Source organism: Dama dama, chromosome 23 (assembly GCF_033118175.1).
Source record: "Dama dama isolate Ldn47 chromosome 23, ASM3311817v1, whole genome shotgun sequence".
In the NCBI taxonomy this organism is placed as follows: Eukaryota; Metazoa; Chordata; class Mammalia; order Artiodactyla; family Cervidae; genus Dama; species Dama dama.
In genome coordinates, this window is record NC_083703.1 from 83,365,795 (window position 1) to 83,384,526 (window position 18,732).

At 55.9% G+C, this 18,732-nt stretch overlaps 1 non-coding gene across 1 annotated transcript; it reads right to left on the reverse strand.

Annotated features, from left to right (window-relative positions):
* Positions 1-17,731: 17,731 nt before the first annotated feature.
* On the reverse strand, positions 17,732-17,894 carry LOC133045369 (U1 spliceosomal RNA). Its single transcript, XR_009690244.1, has one exon. It is a non-coding gene; the product is annotated as a U1 spliceosomal RNA (small nuclear RNA).
* Between the last annotated feature and the right edge of the window lie 838 nt (positions 17,895-18,732).

Sequence of the window (18,732 nt, forward strand, 5' to 3'; positions counted from 1 at the left end):
GGTCAGTCTGGATTGGGGTGACCCATAGAAACAAAGGCGCAGACACCAGGGGCAACGGCCTGGGCACACATCATACTGTCTGTTCACCGACGGAGAGGGTGCAGGGAAGACTGTCCACTGTGGGGCGGGGTGCTGTGGGCCTGGCCAGACCCGAGCCTGGACATCGGGTGACGAGCCCACAGCCCCACGGCTGGTCACCCGGCACGAGGCAGGATGCAGAGGCGGACACGGCCCTTTCCAGTCCTGGAAAGAGCTCGATGGGGCATATGGCCCATTTTGGGAGCCAGGCCAGGAGGGCTTCACAGGGGAGGTGACACCTGGGCTGAGACCTCAGCTGGTTGGGAGTGGCTGGCAGAAGCAGGGTGGATTCTGGTCAGAGGGTCAGCGGGGCAGGCCCCCAGGTGGCTGGCCCTAGGCTGGCGGAGGAGCCCTGTCCTGCAGCTACTGAGGCCAGCAGCAGGGGAAGCAAGGCCCCAGAGGTGTGGCTGGGCCTGGAGGGCGCGTTCGTCCAGGAGGCAGGGCGCAAGGTCAAGGGTGGAGCAGAAGGCCCCATGGACTCGACCATGGAGGGAGCAGGGAAGGGGCTGGGGCTCCACCAGGACGACAGGGGCCTCTGAGGTGCTGGGAGAGCGTGCAGCCCCTGTGTGTGCGTGTGTGCGCGCATGTGTGCATGTGTGTGTGTGTGCATGTGTGCGCATGTGTGTGTGTGCATGTGCATGTGTGTGCGAATGTGTGTGCGCGTGTGCGTGCCTGTGTGTGCATGTGTGTCTGTGTGCGTGCACATGTGCGCGTGCGTGTGCATGTATGTGCATTGTGTGTGTGTGCGTGTGCGTGCGTGCGCATGTGTGTGTGCATGTGCCCATGTTTCCCAAGAACACGCGGCCCCAGTGTTTATGGGTGTGGGTGCATATCTCCCACTGTTGGTGAGAATTCTGTAGTCATGCCTCTTGCGAGGCTCAGGGACAGATATCGTTCATTACGCAGCCATCAATTTAAGCCAGGCTTACTGCGCCTCGGGCCCTCTGAGTTGGGTCTGCACCTGCTAGAGCGGCAGGGCCCCACCAGTTCCCGTGAATCCTACGAGCCTTGCTCGGAGCCCCGGGGTCAGCCTCCCTCCCCATGCGGGCAGGCCCCCAGAAGGTGCAGTAGTGGAGCCAGCCTGGGTGGTCTGGGCCTTGGGGACAGCACCCAGCCGGCGGGGCCGCCTCCTGGCTCTTACAGCTGCCCGGCCTCGGGGCTCCAGTGCTTCTGTTCCCTCTGCCTGAGTGCTGTTCCCTCAGCCACAGTGAGATGGACTTGACCACTGCTGTGCTTGCCCCTGCCTGCCTGACAGTCACTGAACAGCCCCTGTATTATAAGGCAGGGCCCGGAGGAAGGCGGCTGTCTGTGACATGCAGGGCAGACTGTACCCAGTCAGCAAAGACGTGTTGGGTCACATGAAGGTCGAGTGAGTCCTGCTTGCCAATAGAACTCAAAGACATTGTGTGGAAACAAGTGGCCACCCGCCCAAGTCCCCACCACTACTCTGACCCCAAGCTGGTGAGGGGTTGGGGTGCCCGGTGGGCACCACCCCATCCTGTGTGGACACCATTGGCCCCTGAGACAGAGCAGGCTGGGGCCCTGGGCCACCCAGCCCCTCCTGCAGAGCGGGGCACCTGTCGGATGCAGGAGTCTGCCTTGGTCCTGTGTGCCCACCACTCAGGGAGGAGAGCCCCCCTTCACAACCAAGGAGCCCCAGTGGAGGACAGCATCTCTGCCCAAGCTCTGGGACCATCAAGATGTCTCCATCAGCGGGCCAGCAGCTGAGTGGGGCCAGGGGTCGTGTCTCCCCCATTCTCCAAACCCCAAGGGTCTGTCCAGGCCTGAGTCTCACCAAACCCACCTTGGGCCCCAGCTCAGATTCCCCCACTCCACCCGGGTGCTCCTCAAGCCCCGAGTGGCTGTGGCTTCCAGCCTGGCTGGGCCCCAGTCCACTGCCGGCCCCTCGCAGGGTCAGAGCAGAGCTCTTGCACGATGTGGGGGCCCTGGGGGCGTAAGGATGAACCAGAGCCCGTTCTCACTCTGGGGTGAATTTATCGAGCCTTTCCCATCACCCATGTATCACTTCATTTTTGTGCTGAACGTCAGCTCAGTCCCACAAGGTGGCTGTGATCAGCCCCCGTTTCAGAGGAGGGGACCGAGGCTCCGTGGGAGGCAGCGCTGGTCGAAGCTGGCTGGCTCTGGTCACCCCTGACGCCCGTGGCTCCCCGGGTGTCTGACTCCACCAAACACTGAGCTCTAGAGGGTCACGCAGCTTTGAGAGCCGGGGGTTGATATGTTCGGCCATCCCAGCTGCCGCACGCGGAGGTACCCCTCCAGCTGTGAGTGACTCATGTGACATGTCAACACAGCACCCAGGAGGACAGGGAAACCCCAGCCACGCCACTAATCACTCTTCTCACACGAGGTAGTGATCGTTAATGTGCATGGGATCTCATTAATTAACCTCCTGACTTTAATTAACTTCTTGCCTATTTCACCTGACATAATGTATTATCACAAATGTCAACTTTGCAGAGTGTTTGCCTCTTGGCACAAAGTGAGATGCGTCACACAGATGTTGCGGTTTGATCCTGTGTAGGACAGGAGTCCCCCATGCGGTGTGGACGTGCCACCGGCGGGACACGACAATGTCTCGATAGAATACAGAGATCTCTAAACAGCAACCAAGACTTTATCATCATAATCAGATTTGTCCCCAGTCACACCACCGTGGCTCTTTTTGTCCCTCAAACACCCTGCTGATGATAAACGCAACAGCAGAGTGCCTGAGCACAGAGCAGTGTAATCTGGGGGGAAATTTAAAATTTCTACCACGGTGGCTCCTGGGTTCCACTAGGGCATGCCAGGCATGGCAGGTGAAGATGGAGGACCACCAACTGAGACTTCGTCAGCTTTTAAACTTGTCGGGATGACAGATGCCCTATTGTTAACGGAGCCTGCAGTGAAAGGTAGAGGACAGGGTCATAGTGCTGAGAACCCAAGGCTTCCTCTGCTATCACCATGACCACCATGACCACCTTCACCACCATCACAGTCGCCCCCTCCAGCTTCGCTGTCCCCATGCTCATGCCTCTCCACCGCCATTCCTAATGCAACGACAGTCAGCATTGCCCTCATGGTGCGATTGTCTCAGAACTGCCCCACCTGTGGGCAGCACTGCCAGCATCAGCAAGGCCATGTCCACCCCCACCGTCACCATCGTTCTCATCCACATCCCCGTACTTCTGGACCACGCCCCCAGCACACCCCCATCCCAGCATAACTTGGGGCCCTTCGTAGACACTAAGGTTTGTGGAGGGGGAAAACTCACATCGGTCACGGTGGCCGGAGAAACCCAGAGTCCCCGAGCTCACCGATGACACGCCATCCCCACTGCAGACGTGTTATTATAACACGTATGATGTGATTGCCGCTCTGGGTTTGTTCACCACCTCAGCTCCACCGCCCTGCCAGGACCACGGTTGCCCTCTCTTTTGGCTCCACGGCCATACCCGTACCTTGGCCACTCGGAGATGGGCTGAGCATGGGTCCCTGAGGCTGCAGACTGGGTTTTCTCCTCTGTGTGTCTCAAATCCCCAGCACAGGGTCCACATAGTCAGACAGAAATGGAAATTATGTACAGGTTGGCTCTGGGCCCCATCACATCAGAAATTGTCAACAGCGTGAATTCCCCAGCCAAGATGGTCATCAGACCCTTGGAGAGCAATGGAGGCTCCCAGCAACGAAGTTCACCTCACGAGGGTGGAGGCGGGGTCAGTGAAGTGAGCAAGCCCTGTCCCCTGCAGCCTCAGTGCCAGTAATCAGTCCAGCTGAGTAGAAGCGTTTGACTTAATTTCATAGCTCAGTAGGCATTCAGATGGAACACGGAACTATCTGCCAGCCCTTTGTTTAGCTGAGCCCTGGCACTGCCACCCCCTTAAATCATCTCTGCAGGGGACTTCTGACTGTTCAGATGCAAATGCACCCCTGACCCCCTCTCTCTGCACTACCTGTGCACACACACGTCACACACACACATGCATTGCATGCTGGCATCACAGTCACACATGCATCATGCATACACACACAACCACACGCCTGCACAGTGGAGCCTCCAAGGCCTCAGCACAGCGAGGAGAGAGCCTTGGGAGAAACTCGTGCAGGATGCAAAGGGCCCTGGGAGCCAGAAGACCTGCTGTGCCCTGTGCATTTAGCTGAGGATTCCTTTTCTGGACCTGTTTCTGTATTTTTCCTTTTTTCTAAAAATGCCTGTTAGGAGCCAGTTCAGTGCGAAGAGCACTGTGAGTGGGGCTGGGGGACATCTTCCCTCTTAATGCAGGTCAGCCAGTTCCTCCTTCTTGGCTCCCACCCCATGGGCCTGGCCAGGTGTGGTTGTGAGGTGGGCTGAGGCAGGGCTGGACCAGGTGGGCCTGGCGTCAGAGAAGAGGGCACCATCCTCACCAGCCAAGGTGGACAGTGTGGGAATGGATGGTGACACTGGCCCCTGGGGTCCTTCTGGATGTGGCAGAGTGGACCCTGGGCATCAGGAGAGCGGAGGTCAAGCCCAGTGCACTCCCAGGGCCCTCAGGTCAGGGGACAAAAGGTCCTTGGAACCAAGTGGCGGGGAGGTGGACTGGCTGTGTCATCAGCGTGGAATCAGCCGCTCATCCCGTTCTTTTGCTGCCTGTGTTTGGAATCACGCCCAGTTTGCCCTGCTCCAAACGAGCGCAGGAGCGAGTTTATCTGATTTTTGCTGCTGGCTTGGCCATGGGATGGCTTTGGCCGGCGGATGTTGGCAGACAGGACGCAGGCTTGGCCCCTGGGCTAACATCTGCTGTGGGAAGGTGTGCCCAGCAGACACGGGTCCCAGAGGCACGGAGCCGGCTGACCACACATGGGCCAGGGGCGGTGCCCCAGCCTGCCTGCAGCCCCGAGGGCCAGGAAAAGGAGGGCTCCTCCTAAACCGCCGGCTAGGAGGGTGGTTTGTGACAGACATTACCGCAGCAGAGACCTAACTCACACACAGGCTTTTATACTCCTGAGAAAATACTTCACCCTTTCTGAGCCCGACTGTCATTGTTCATAAAGGTAACAGTATGAGTGTAGCTTTGTGGGGAAGTGTGTTAGTCACTCAGTCGTGTCTGACTGTTTGTGACCCCATGGACTGTAGCCCGCCAGGCTTCTCTGTCCGTGAAATTGTCCAGGCAAGAATACTGGAGTGGGTTGCCATTTCCTTCTCCAGGGGATCTTCCCAACCCAGGGATTGAACCTAGGTCTCCCATGCTGTAGGCAGATTCTTTATCATCTGAGCTGCCAGGGAAGCCCAAAATTTAATTCGATTCTGTCTGAGCCTGACCCTGGAAGCGGCTCAGACCTCCTGAGCTCTTGGCCAGCCGCTGCCTCTCCAGCCTCCAGCTTGGAGTTTGCAGATGGCTCCTCCAGCCTCCACCCTCACAAGGATACGGCCTGGGCAGCCGCCCTCGTGGCTGAGGAAACCAGGACCCAGGGGCCTGAGGGGAGGCGCCCACGCGGTGGGGGCGTCACGCTCCCAGGCCTCCAGCTGCTCTGCGATGGGCTGAAGCAGGTGGCCCGCTCCCACCTGTGCTGGGATTCTGTGCTTCTCTCTCTGGCTGCAGTAAATGCAGACATGTGTGGGGCCAGTCAGATGCGCAGAGCACCCGCGAGATGCACCCGGGCTCGTCCGGGGGGCTCCCGCCTGGCAGGCAGAGCCGCACTGCTGACCCTCCGCTCAGGATGCGGGAGGCCGTGTTCCAGCCGGGAAGAGCCGCCCCTGCGTGTCCGTTAAACAGGGGTTTGCAGAGACGGGACCCAGCGGTGCCCCTCCACTGTCCCTTCTCCACCAGAACTGCCCGCCCCTGCAGGTCAACTCAATCCAGCCACAGGGCCATTAAATCAGGGTCCCGTCAGGCTGAAGGATGAGCCTAAGGGACTAGACGTATGAACAGCGCCCAGTGAGGATGGGGCCGCACACAGTTGCTAAGTGTGTGTCACCACCCTGTGGACTGTCATTCCCTTCACAACCTTTGACATCCACGGTGCTGGAGGACACAAGGGTCCCTGCCCTCCTGGAGCTGGATGTCCGATGAGGGAGGGGCACAGAAAATCAACAGGGAAGTCCAGCAAGTGGCTGTAGGTGGTGGTATGCCACAAAGCTGGTACCAGGGGGTCTTGATGGCAGCAGGAGTGGACGGCGGGTCAGCTCAGCACACGTGGCCACCGAGCGTCCACGTGGTCACCAAGCACCCACACGTGGTCACCGAGCATCCACGTGGTCACCAAGCATCCACACGTGGTCACCGAGCGTCCACGTGGTCACTGAGATCCACATGTGTCACTGCAGGCTGGACAGGGCTCACAGAGGATGCACACTCAGGCTTATCCAGTGGAGCTCGGGGGCTGGGGGGTCTGATGCAGTTGTGCATCCTCACTCTCTGTGAGCACGAGGGGCAGCAACCAGTGGGGTCGGGGGTCGCTGAGACAATGTGGGCTGGTGGGGAGGGTGTCCTGAGCAAGGCGCCTGCTTGCTCAAACCCAGGTGGGAGGGAGATGCTGCGTCCACCTGCCTGGGGACGGGGTGTGCCTCTGGCCGCCCCCACCGCTGTGTGCTCTGGGCTCAGGGAACAGCTCTGGTCTCTGCTGTCCATTGTGAAATGGGCAGCATGTGAGTGTGTGATCTCCTTCAAGGCCCCTTTTGTCCCCAGAGCCTGACCTGTGGTGGTGAGGCGGGCAGTGGGCACCAGGCCCTGTGGCAGCCTGACTCCACCCGCAAGGTCTGCCACTCAGCAGCAGGCGCCATCCCCGCACCCTTGAGCATCCAGACAAGGTGACTCCCTGAGGCCGAGTCTCCTGAGGAAGGACCAGGGTCGTGATGCCAGCTCTCCCTAAATGCTGGGCAGCTTTGGCTGAGATGACAGACACTCAGGCACGGTCCTCAATGACCAGAGCTCGGAGTGCCGGATGGAGACCCTCACGTGAGCAGAGACTTCTGGCAGGAGCAGGTGGGGGGCCCTGCCCTCTCTGCCAGCTGCCTGGTGGGTGTGTGGAGGGCGGGCCTGGCCTCGTGGGCCCCGTGGATGAAGGTGTCCCAGGCCACAGTCGCACCCCATGCTTGCCCATCTTCCATGGCTGCCCTGGGGCTGTAGGAGCGGAACTGAACGGTTACGGCGAAGGAAGGCTTGCACAAGTGGGAGCATTTCCTCTGTGGACCTTCACAGAAAACGTTAAAGAGCCCTGGTCCTGGGCATATGAGCATGGGGGGAGGAGCAGGCTCCAGACGGGGTGGAGGAGGGGCTCGTACATCTGGAGAAGCTGGGGTTGTGATTCCAGGGGTGGGCATCCCAATCAGGCCAGGGACCCCAGGGCTGACTGTCCCACGCTGTCGCACAGACTTGAGGGCTTGCCCTGTGTCTGAGGCTCTTGGGGCCCCAAAGTCTTTGAAGGTTAGCCGACATGCTGTCCCCACAAGAGGACACTGGGCAGTGACTGCAGCCCGCCCGGCAGGTTCTGGAGCATTGGCGGCCCGGAGATCCCCGCACACCTGGAGGGAAGACGCCACAGCGCAGTCAAGGCATGGAAGTTGCTCTTGAGCACTACTTGATTTGTGTTGAAATTAACATTCCAGAAGGAGAGATAAAGGAGAAGTCTCCCGAAAGAAGAGAAAATGCTCCCAGCTGTCCTCTGACTTGTCCCAGCCACACCCTCCAGCTCACACGAGACCCAAGCGTTCTGTAGGGCAGAGGCAGGCAGTGGTCTCTACCATTGCTGTCAGAGAAGGAAGCCAGCTTGTCTTAATGAGGGGATCAGGGAAGACTTCCGGAGGAGGGGGTGTTAAATAAGGCATTGGTGTGGGGCTAGAAGGTTGGTGGAGAAAGATGATAGGAGAAAGGGCATCACAGAGAGAAGACAGTGTGAGCAGCGTCTCTGAAGTAAGAGGGGCAGCAGGACTTTGGGGGACAGTGAGTGATCCAGTTTTGTTGTGGGACAGACTGGCCGTAAAGTTGCTGTTAAATGATGAGGCTGGACAGGAAGACCTGGGCCTGGCAGTGGATGACTTCATCAGGCACATGTGTTTATTTTAATTTGACAGATAAATAGGAAAACAGTGTGCTCAGAGAGCAGGGGCCACTACTTTTTAACCTTTCTTTATCCTCAGTACCTGGTACATTGGGGCATATTAGGGGGCTTAATTAGTATTCACTCAGTGGATAGTGGATGGTTAGGTGGCTGGCTCGCTGGCGGGCTGGATGGGTGGATAGCTGGATGGATGAATGGTAGATGGATGGATGAACGGTGAGTGGACGGGTGGATGGGTGGATGGGTGGATGGATGATGGTTGAGTGGATGGCTGGATTGGTGGATGGATGGATGAATGGTGAGTGGATGGAAGGATGGATGAGTGGATGGGTGGATGGGTGGATGCATGGGTGGATGGGTGGATGATGATGATGATGAAAGTTGGAAGGCTGGAATGGAAAAATGGGTGGTGGATGATGGAAGATTAATGGACAAATGGTTGGAGAGACAGATGATGGACAGATACAGGCATGGAGGCATGCTGGGGTGAAAGGATGGGAAGGCAGGTCATGCGTGGGGAGAGGAATAGATAGACGGATGGGGGGATGGATGGATTAATGGGTAGATGGATGGGTGGGTGGGTGATGATGCCTAGATGGACAGATTGGCTGGTGATGAGGGACAGATGGATGAATACATTAGTGTGGTTGGGTGGACGGGTGGGTGGATGGATGTACATTGTGGATCTTGCAATTCCTAGAGCCAGCATAGATGAGGAAAGGGTGAGTATTTTTGGGGGGGCTATCACTTATTAGAGATAACCACATCTCTTCCCACAAGAGAAGTCAAAGATCTTCCACTCAGAGGCAGGTTTTCACCTCCCCACTGTACTTTGAGGTCTAAGTTTCTTCATAATCGTGTTCCTTTGTGTTTGGGATTAGTGTCCTAGGCGTATTGTTTTTAAATCATGGAAATGCTGTCAGGAAAGTTACTTAAGACTTGTGAGTATGTTGTGGAGAGACAGAGAAGGAGGGAGGGGGAAGGAGGGAGGGAGATGGTGTGGGGTGGCGGGCAGCCCCACGATTTGCCTCCAGACTACCAGTGGGGAACGCTTGGCCTGGCAGGCTGGCTCCCAAGCTGTGACTCGGGGCTTGGACCTGGTGAGGCCTCGGTCTGAACGGGGCCGCCTGCCCAGCTGTGAGCTCCCCGCCTCACGCGGGCCCTGGGCCTGTCCCTGGCTGCGGCCGGGCCTCGCCCGGGGGCCCCACCCCTGCTTGGTGTCTGGGTGGCTCAGGTGGTCAGCTTCCTCTCCGAGGACCTACTGTGTGTCCCCGGCATTCGCTGTCTTCTGGGGGCAACCAGCTGCACCCTGATCCCAAGGTGGTGGGTCCCCGCGGAGGGACTCGTGCAGGGTGGCACCAAGGGGGTGGCACCCCGGAGCTGGGACAGGTACCCCGGGAGGTGGAGGGAGAGCTGTCTGCGTGGGTGCTCACGGTCCCTGGGGAAGGCAGTGGGCATCCCAGGGGACAGGCAGGCTCGGCGCCCACGTGAGTGTGAAGCCCATTTGCACCTTTTTGAGCCAGGACCTTCTCCTTTCTCTGCCTGGACGGCCTTGGCTTCCCACTCCCCGAGCTGAGCCCAGGGTCTCTCTCCAAGCAGACAGAGCGTCATGCTTGTAAGGCCGGACAGTCAGGGGACTAAGCAGGACACACGTCACCGAGCCTGCTTGGAAGGACCTCGCGGCTGCAGGTGCACGACGGAAACCTCTCACAGCCCGACGGTCTGCTTAGGTATACTTCGAATTCTTACTGAATTATATATGAAGTTTTCTACAACACTAATGGATGTACTCAATATGTTAACAGAGGGATCATCCTGACCTGTAATAATATTCGGTGAATTATGAGAAGTAACAGTTTAAATAACCTGTGTTTTTTAATCCCAGCAAGCAAGTTCCCACCCACAGCAGCCCCGTGGGTGTCGGACCTCCTCCGCTTTCTGGAAGAGCGACCATGAGGACTTGCCCCTTGGCCCCACGCCACTGGTTGCGGAGGACCAGGGCAGAGGGTGGCGCTTGGGGCCACTGGCAACCAGAGTCCTCCCCCTCGGCACCCTCCAGCCTCATCCCGTGGGCTTTCCCAGCGCCTGCCCTTCCTGCCGACGGCGTCTAGGGAGCCGGAGGCTAGCTGGCTATGAGTGGTCAGACCCTTCAATGTTTGATTTCATCGGGGCTGCTTGTCATTGTGTTAATTAAAGTTCGAAGGTGTTGGCAGCAGCGAGGGTGTGGAGGGAGCGTGTCCAGTCTGGAGTAGCCGTGCGTTGGCCTTTGTGTGTCACTGGCTGACAAAGGTCCATGTAGTCAAGGCTATGGTTTTTCCAGTGGTCATGTATGGATGTGAGAGCTGGACCATAAAGAAAGCTGAGCACCGAAGAATTGATGCTTTTGAACTGTGGTGTTGGAGAAAACTCTTGAGAGTCCCTAGGACTGCAAGGAGATCCAACCAGTCCATCCTAAAGGAAATCAGTCCTGAATATTCATTGAAAGGACTGATGGTGAAGCTGAAACTCCAATACTTTGACCACCTGATGTGAAGAACTGACTCATTGGAAAAGACCCTGATGTTGGGAAAGATTGAAGGCAAGAGGAGAAGCGGATGACAGAGGGTGAGATGGTTGAATGGCATCACCGACTCGATGGACATGAGTTTGAGCAAGCTCTGGGAGTTGGTGGTGGACAGGGAGACCTGGCGTGCTGCGGTCCATGGGGTCACAAAGAGTCAGACACGACTGAGTGAGTGAACTGAACTCTCACTGGCCGAGATCCTCCCGGAGGGAGTGGCGGGGGGCGGGGGGGCAGGGACCACTGTGCCTGGTTGCTGAGAAAGGAGCAAACAGCGTTCTGCTGGCCGGTGGCCGGGAGGGGCTCCCACGAGCCTTCCGGGAGCCCCTCTGTCTGGGCCCATCAGGCCCATGCACACCTCCCGTCTCACCCCAATGACACTGCCAGCCTGTCCCTGAAACACAGGACCCCTCCCTCAGCAGCGTGGCTCCTGCGGGGCTCTGCACGCCTGGCTCCCGCTGCCCGCCCTGAGCTTGAGTCCTGGGGTGGGGCCACCCTGGCTCTCAGCACACAGAGTCCCCTCGGAGCGGATCCCGCCTCAGCTGCCTGCTGTTCGCGCCTCAGCGCTCTCACTGGATGGCTCAGGCTGGCAGGTGGACCGTGCCTGTGGGCCAGTTGGTCAACAATGCCCGGAGCCGGGGGTTGAGAAAGGTTCTGAGGCTGCATCTGGGCTGCAGGGGAGACACAGAAAGCAGAGGGTCAGTCCCTTCCTGACCTCCGCCTTCTCCAGTCCCTTCCCAGGAGGGTGGGGGCCTTTGGAAGGGCCCCTGAGCCCAGCAGGCTCTTCTGTTTGCAGAAGGACCGGCCCCAGAGAGGGGCCTCCCCACATGGGCTCGAGGTGGCAGGCAGGGAGCGCTCCCTCCGGACGGGCCAGTGTCAGGTGGGCGTGCTTCGGTTCAGTTTTGTCTCCGACCTTCTCTCTGGGTGTCTGGCTCAAGCCCCGAACACGCTGCTCACATCTGGAGGTCAACAGAGGGGGATGAAGGCCCCACCCTGTGGCGCAGCTCTACCTCCCCCCCCCCCCCCTCGGCCACCCCCGCCTTCCTCTCTGTCCCCCTCCCTCCACCCCTCCCTCCACGAGAGCCGCGGCCTGGCCGTCCAAGGGCTGGGCTTAGCCTCAGATGAGGCGTCCCTGTGGACAGCGGTGACGTCACGGATTAGTCTGTGGCTCCCAGGGTGTGGATTGAGAAGGTCTGCTTCCCTCTCCAGACTGGCGGTGGGGGTCTGGATGCCCGTCCCCTGGTGTGACCCTGAAGGAACACAGAGGGAGATTCAGTGAAGGACAGTGGGTGTGGAGGGGCAGGCTGCCCAGGACGGCCTCTCCTTGCTGGGAAAGACCCTGGAGAGGTGCTGCCTGCGCTAGGCTGTAGACCACCCAGTGGAGGGGCCCCGGGGAAGGACCCCTCCCCACCAGGATCAGTACCCAGCGGACGGCCGGCGGTTCCAGGCCTCGGCTGACTCGTGTAGCCCAGAAACATCTGTAGAGGTCATAACCCCCAGCAGCTGTGAGTGTGACCTTATTTGGAAATATCAACTTTGCAGTCGTAATCAATCAGAGGAAGGGGAGGTCCTCCTGGGGTCGGGGAGGACCTAATGCAAGGACCTGAGAAGATTAAACTTGGACAGGCAGGCAGGGAGCCAGCGACACGTGCCGATGAGGCAGAGACTGGTGCAATGTGCTGCCGCCCTAGGAGGGTCGGGGGCGTCCTGCTGCCCCTGGGAGCTGGACCGGTCCTCCCCCTGGGCCCCCAGAAGGAGCCCTGGCTCTGGACTTCCGGCCTCCAGGCCCCGAGGGAGCGGACCTCTGTTGTCTAGAGCTGCACAGGCTTAGGAATTTGGTGGCGGCCCTAGGGGCCGGTGCCAGCCGGGCCTTCACTGCCTGTGGTCACTCTGGCCGGCAGAGCCGCCATCCTCGCTGCAGCTGTCTCTGCCCCCATCCGCTCCCTCTCACACGGGCTGATGGCGCTGGTGCTCCGTGCCCTGGGCTGGGCTCCGGTGATGCCTGCGCCAGCTTCTGAGCAAGGAATGACGGTCTCCGTTTCCTGCTCCGTCTAAATGGTAATGCAGAGGCTGTCCCACTGCCTGGCCCTCCAGTTCCCCGTCTGCCACCTGTCCCTGGAGGGACCCGCACCCCTGGGCTGGGACGGTCATGGTCTGGTGCTGGGCACGGGCCGCCGTGGGGCGACAGCGTCCATTTGCCGCGTCCTTTGTTCACAGGGGGGACACATGCCCAGATGTGACAGAGCAATATCATCTCGCTGGCAGCCCTCGGATCCCCAGATAAGCTGTTGATCGGACGGCGCCTCCAGTCTCTAGCTATCTGGCTGTATTTCGCTGTAATAGCGGGGAAGATGCAGTTGGTAACGACCCGTGACAGCTGCTATATGGATATTCCCAGTCTTGGGGAGAGAGACAGGAAAAAAAAATAAACACTTGATAAAAGTATGATTGAAGATTAATAGTTGCCTGGTGACGATTTGCAATGAAACAGCCCATAAAGAGATTACTTGTCTGCAGAGTCCAGTTGCTCCCGGCTGCAGAGAGGCTGGTGTTCAGAGAGGGTGCTGCTGGGCCGAGGGGGACAGGTGCCTCCGTGCAGGCCCTCGGGCCAGCCCCGGGGCTCGAGGTGGTTTCAGGAACTCTTGGCCAGCAGCTTGGAAGAGGGCAGATGGAAATTGCTTTGGAACTGTTTATTTATTTATATGCCAGCATGTTTCAGAAAGGATTTAAAGAGGCTTAGAAATTGCTTTGTCTAAGAAGCTCCTAGTAATCCTCAAGGCTCTTCCCCAGCAGTGCAGCAGATACTGTGGCATCAGAGAGCCAGGTGGAGAAGGCTGGGCCAGGAATAAGACTCAGGTCCTTGTGCTAACAGTAAGGAAGCTGGGTCCCATTGGACTGCAGGGACCTCAATGCCATGGGTGGAAAAGCCAGGACTGAAAACAGCTCACTCACTCATTCATTCATTCATTCTCTCATTCATTTTTTCATTGGAATCCTGCATCCTATGTGAAATTTTGCTCACCAGAAGAAACCAAGAGACTAGTTACAAACTGGGACAAGTTATCTTGCTGCAAACATAACCAAGGAAAGGTCAATGTCCTGAATACAGAGACACAGCTTGCACCTCCGCCCAGAGGAGACCCCCTTGGCCAGTGAGGACCAGGAAGTGACTTTGGTCACTGGCCATCAGGGGAGGCAGGTCCAAGTTCCGGAGGATGTGATGGTGCCTGTTAAATTGGCAAAAATTACAAATTGGAGATGAAAATCACCTGGATGGGGGAGCAGGGGCACAGGATACAGGACAAAGGGTTAAGCGTGGGTGGCTGCCGTGGCTGTGTTGCTGAGGGGGTTATGAGGGTTTATTGCATTTTACAAATAACAGAGTAAGTGCATTCGTTCCCTGTGGCCACCAAACAAATTGGCACAAACTAGACAGCTTAAAACAACAGAAATTCATTCTCTGCCAGCTCCAGAGGCCTGACAGCAAGCTGTACCAGACCCCCTACCCGAAAGGCTCCCGGGGACGGTCCTTCCCGCCTCTCGCCTCTCCCAGCTTCTGGTGGCCCCCGGGGTTTCTCTGGCACCTCCAGCTCATTTAACCGGAAGCTTCCAGGAGCAAAGCCTGTTCTGGCCAGGGGGCTGAATCCGACCAGACCCCAGAACAGAGTCTCATTTATCTGAAAGTGTTATGTGTAGCACCATGCAAGTCTCAGGTGGCGCCTGATTTCTGTTCTCAGACTGATTATTTAACACCTCCCAAGGGCGTCTCCACGATACCATCGGAGGAGATAACGGTGTACCTCTTGGCCCTGGGGAGCCTGCCAAGCTCATCTGTAGTATCTGGAAGTTTGAGTCTCAATCAGCACCTGGAGGAAAGGCGTGCCCACCCACCCACGTGTAGGGGGGCGGTGATGGGATGTGGCGACTTTGATGGGTTCAGCATAGTCCAGATCTGCGAGTCTCGAGTTCCAGTTTCTGCCATTTCTGAGCTTATTGACCTGAGGCAGGTCACTGTCACCTCTGAGCCTCAGTTTTCCATCTGTAAAATGAGAAGGCTGCAAGACGCGGGTCCACCCAGAAGCCGTCTCAGCCTTTAAGGTGCTGCCCCTTTAAGGAGGGCGGGGTAGCGGAGAAGGTAGCCGCGCCCCCTTCCTCTCCTCGCGGAGCCTTCCAGACCGCCTGTCTCCGGCCTCGCCCCGCCCCCTAGGGGAGGGGCGGGAGCAAAGGGGGCGGGGAAGGAAGACGGTTTAGCTGGCGGGGCGGGCGCGCGGCGCGTGCGAACGGCCGGAGAGGTCCGCGGCGGTCACTTCCGGGCGTTGCCCCTTCCCCCTGCTCGCCGTTGCCCTGTACATCCGGGTCATTTGCCCTGCCCGCTGGCAGGAGCCGTTGCCGCCGCCGTCGCCGCCTGGCTCTCGCGGCTCCGCCGCAGGGGCGGGTGCGGAGGGGTTCCCGGCCCGGCCGCCGCCGCCGCCGCCCCGCTCCGGGCCCGGGGCTCCCCCTAGCGCCGCTGAGGAGCCGCCGCCGCGGCTCGAGGAGGGCGGAGGAGCGGGGCTGAGAGAGCGCCTGGAGGCTCGCGGGGAGGGTGACTGGTTTATTTTTTTCCCGTTTTCCTCGCTTCTCTCACAGCCCTGGCTTGTCTGCTCCGCGACCCCATTTTGGCGGAGAGGCGGGCGCGGTGGGGCCGGCGCCCACCCCGGCGCCCTCCCCTGGCGTGCGGCGGCATCTCCGCGGGCGCCCCGGGCCCTCCTCCGCGCCCCGGGCCGCCCTGGCGCTCATTCATTCGGCTGCGCCTTTCTCCGCCCCTGCCTCCTTCCCCTCGCATCTCCCCGCGCGCGCCCGCCGCCCTTTCCCGTGGCCTTTGGCTCCGGGCGCTTCCCCTCCCGCGTCTGTGGTCGTCCCCCGACCCGGACATCCCACGTCCTTTCCTCTCAGCGGCCGCCTTCCCTCCGGTGCTGGTCCCCGGATGCACACCCCCTTCTCCCTCGGACTCCACCAGGCCTCGCCCGGACACGCGGCCCTCCTGATCACCTGCCTTGATCTTGGTGCCCCACCTGTGCCACGATACCGCCCGATTCGGGTGTTGCGTGGACCGCAGATCCTTAGCATTTAAAGTCCCGGTTCTCGGTCCTAGGGTGTGGCCTTAGCTGTGTTTCCAAAACACACGTTTCTACTGTAATTATCCAAATGCATGACTGTCAAACTGTAGTGGACTTGGCACTTGCTGTGTGTGTGTGTGTGTGTGTGTGTGTGTGTGTGTGTGTGTGTGTGGTCCTCATGGTTATTCTGGGTCACACCAAATCTCTCTCTCTCTCTTTTTTTTCCCTGGAGGAGTGTGTGATTGATTTGCTCTGAATGTAAAATTTGGCCGAAGATTGTTACTCTTTGAACTCCTCCACATTCCTTCTCCCGCTGTTCCATGACTGATTTGCAACATTACCTTTTAATACTGTTTGTTGGTGAAGCTTCTTGTCGGCTCATCTGTCACCAGCAGTTACTGAATGTCCCCCAGTGTGCAGAATACTGATGAAATGCCTGAATCCTTGCAGTGCTACAAAATGCCATTCTGGAGAAGACAAAGACTTGGGGCATTTGTTTTCACTTTTTCTCCCCTCCCTCCTGTAAATTTACTGAGTTTGAAATCTTTTTACTCCTTCATGTGTAATGTGGAGAATGTGTATCAGTTGTGTGTTCTTAGAGTCTTGCCATTTGGAAGACTGGCATTCCAGAGGAGTGTTTTGTATAGCTCCAGGAATTTCAGTCACTTGGGTGTTCAGAGACTTATTGCAGATCGTTTTAGACTAATGTATCAAGAAAAATAAACTGATCCTTTTTATTCTTTAATTATACTTAATAATAGAAACAGAAGCTCTGTGTCTGGAACAATTTGGTAATTGGGGCTTACTTGATAGCCTGTTTGTAAAGTGTTGCAGTTAACTAAAGCTACCTGATTCAGCATTCATAAAATGACATGACAGCAGTGTTTCTAATGTGACATTCATAGTTCATAATAATGAACTCCAAGGAAGGTACTCAATCCTGAAGTGCACCTTCCTGCGTGTCAGTTTGATACAATTGCTGTCAATATTAATAGCATTTGTCTAACAGCCCTTTCTTCTGGAGAGGTAGGTACTAAAAAGGTGGTTGGCTGTTTGTCTGTCCACTTTCAGGTTTTGGATGACCACTTGAAGCACTAAGATTACTTAACTTGGAGTCAAGATTGCATTTTTTTTTTTTTTTTGGGCAGAGCAATTTTGCTGGGTAATATATATGTTAAATTCTTTAAAACTTTAACAGGTAGCTACTTGAGAAAAATCTTGTTTTGTAAAATGTAGGATAAAAAGTATGAATTCTAGATTGTTTGATGATTGCATTAAGGCTAGATTTTTCTCTCCTAAGAAAAAATGGTTGATCAAAGGAAGGCATGAGTAGTAAATTGACCCTAGTCGCCCCAGCAAAAATTCAGTTTCAGATGCTGAGTGAAACTGAGTGAATGTACTTTATTTTTGATAGATTACAAGTGACATGTAACAGCTAACTTAAGATTTTCTCAAAACTTTCTCCTTCAGATGGGTGAAAAATAGTGTCATTCTTGAGGTTATTTGACTCATTTAAAGTGGTCATTTACCTTTACTTAGTAATTGAGCAGTAGAGACGGATGCTTATTTCATTTAATCCTAGTCTCCTTGGGGAAAATATTGTACTGTCACTTTTATGAAGTTACTTAACTCTTAACTATTAATGCACTCCAGTGTTGGAACATACAATTTACTCTTTTCAGTGTTTAAGGAAAAGAGCATTTCAGGAACATTTAATCACAGTGTTGGCATAGCCCACTGTCGCTCGTGGTCTCGCCTTTCCTGTTACTATATAACAGGGTTTGGCCCAGTGCCTGCTTGTGCAGTGGACATGCAGTCAGTGTTCCGACTACTTGGATGAATGGCAGGTTTGCAACAGTTAGACTGTAGCACTTTGTAATTATGTGGCAAAAGTTTTAGAGAAAGATGTTGATTGCTCTCACATGCAATTTTTCTCTGGTAACTTATAAGTTTTGTTTTTCAAGGGAAAGCGCGCCCGCAGTCCCCCACTACCATAAATTACACAGTCGAGTTTCCCCTATTTGAGGAAATCGCAGAGGTCAACACACCGGAGTGCAATGGGTGAGCCTCGCCCTGGGAGAACCACCTTCTTGATAATGGTATCTCCTCTGCCAGGTAAGTATACTTGTAAGTTTTGAGAATTGCTATATATAATTATTTTAAACTGCTTTGAAATGTTTGGGGAGAAACTACAATAGACATATCAGTTTGTGATATGCTTTAGTTCCGTGAAGGGAAATGTTCACTGAAAATGGATATTTGTTGTATATATCTTGTCAACATTCATGACCAATGGTAATTCAGATAATTTGTTGTATATTTAAAGTTTCTAAAAATCAGCATAAAAAGTCTTTTGAGTGTGTGAGTTCATCCTATATTATAATCAGTTCACTAAATAAGGTTAATTTTCAAGGTGCATTTTTTCATATAGTAGAAAAGTAATGAATCTGATAATGTGGCAATGTTTACTTAACATTTCAGTGGTGGTGATGATAATGATGTTAATAGTAACTAACACACAGCTAGTGTGTGCTACTTGCCGGGCAGTGTCGTAAGACATTTAATCTTTACAACACCCTAATTCTAAAAGGTGATAGTGTCATAGACCAGGAAACTAGTAAGGTTAGGTAACTGAAGGGACACAGAGATGGAGGACTGGGTCTCTGCTTCTAATTGTTACTCTGTAATAGTGAACACCTGTGTGCCACGTTCTCTATACGACCGTGCAAGGTGTAGGTTAATTCCTAGTTAATTCTTAAGTAGCATTAGCAAAGTAAGGCTCAAGCCGCTTAGGTAACTTGTCCAGGTACTTGCCCAAGTAGGATCAAGAAGGCTGGCATTTCAACGCAGGCCTCTGTGACTTGTAGTCTTCACTAAAATTATTTCAAAGTACTAATTTGAGGTCCTGTATTTTATGTTATACATTTAGAAGGCATACTTAAAACAGCGAGTCTGCAAACG